The sequence below is a fragment of the Rattus norvegicus genome, chromosome 8 (assembly GCF_021556685.1).
Source record: "Rattus norvegicus strain SHRSP/BbbUtx chromosome 8, alternate assembly SHRSP_T2T, whole genome shotgun sequence".
NCBI lineage: Eukaryota > Metazoa > Chordata > Mammalia > Rodentia > Muridae > Rattus > Rattus norvegicus.
Genome location: NC_141541.1, coordinates 126,550,428 through 126,552,145, shown reverse-complemented (window position 1 = coordinate 126,552,145; position 1,718 = coordinate 126,550,428).

Below are 1,718 nucleotides of genomic sequence, written 5' to 3'. Positions count from 1 at the left end.
GTTCTTTGAGGGACCTTACCGTCCAGAGAGCAGGGAAAGCAGAGTGCCTTGTTAAGGTGTGTGCCGGGAGGGAGCAGGCTCTGGCTGCCTCCTGCCTGCTACATTCTTCCCTGCGGGCAAAGAGTCCACCCAGTCAGGGGAGATGTCCATGGTACCTGGGACCCTGGGAGCATTGGCCCTAATATCCTGAGTCTGTTTCCAGGACCTGGGCAGGCCTCCTCTTTAAGTCCCTGCTCCTGGTGCTGACTGGTAAGCGCAGGAAGGAGAGTTGAAAGTGGAAGGAGCGTGGGTAGATAGGCCATCTGTCTGGTTTTCTACACACACACACACACACACACACACACACACACACACACACACACACACACACCCGTTTCCCAATGGTGTGGGAAGGGATTTGTATGGAGGAGACTAGCAGAACGGTAGCCAAGTTGCATGGCCCTAATGTAAGGGAGGGTCTGTCTCCCCAAACGAGCAATCCTGTCATTCACAGCGCCGTGGAAGCTCCCAGGCATCAGGACAATTGACTCTTGCTGCCCTGCCACCCTGTGCTTCTCCACTCTCTGCCCAGATGCCCTCAGAGAAAGTCACAGGGAGTCTCAGCCTGTCACAGAGATCCTCCCCAGTCCTCTCTTCTGTATTCCCCGTTTTACCGTCTGACAGCAGTCCTGTCCAAGTGGAAGTCTCTCACAGCGTCCAGCCTTTCTGGTGGCAAAGGGCAAAGCCCACTCCAACCGTCCTGGTGTAGGTGAATCTATGACTCCCTCCCTGCCGGTCACCCCAATTTCTCTTGCTTTTCACTCTCCTCTCTTCACCCCTCTCTGTCTGTCCATCTGTCTGTCCAGTCACCGCCCCAGGGGACTCTGTGGGCACAAAGGGAATTCCTTTTGAGTCACTCTCCTAATTTTGTAGTCTTTCCTGCAGTGTTTATCTGTCTCTCGTTTTCACACACTTCTTTTATTTAATTTTTTTTTTTACTTTTATATGTGAAGTATTCTCTATAATCATTTTGTTACTTAAAAAGCACAATGCTGTGCTGTTTGTTACCACCTTTTCTTCATGTGCTCTACGGAAACTCACAGAGACTGTTTGTTCTGTGTATTTTGGTTTGTGTTCTACTGTAAACACTGCCATCATGAGAATCTTTGTACATGCTAGTGTAGTTGTATAATGTTTATGTGTGGGGGGTTAATATGCCAGAATTCCAGAGCCAACGGTATGTAAGTTTTAGCCTTTGGGATTAAAGGTGTGCACCACCACACCACACCCAGGTTACATTGTTTCTTGAGACTATCTCCTCAACTGTTTTAAATATGCTTTGAATCTTGTCTTGAGTTTTGTCCCTAGCTCCATATCTCTCCCCTGAACTTCCTTGCCCCTTGGAGAGCTGAAAGTCTCCAATGTATCCAAACCCAGTACTAGGGACTGGGTTGTGTTCCAGATCCTTAGCCAGAACCCTCCAGGCATCCTTGGGTCCTGGTTTCCCTTACAGCTTCTGCTCTCAATCCTGTTGGCTCTGCTTTTAAAAAAAAAAAAAACAAAACAAGGGCTGGGGAAATGGCTCAGCTGACTGCTCTTCCAGAGGTCCTGAGTTCAATTCCCAGTACCCATGTGGCAGCTCACAACCGCCTGTAGCTTCAATTCCGGGGAATCTGCTAGCTTCACAGACATACATGCAGGCAAAACACCAATGCTCATAAAATAAAAATAAATGAATC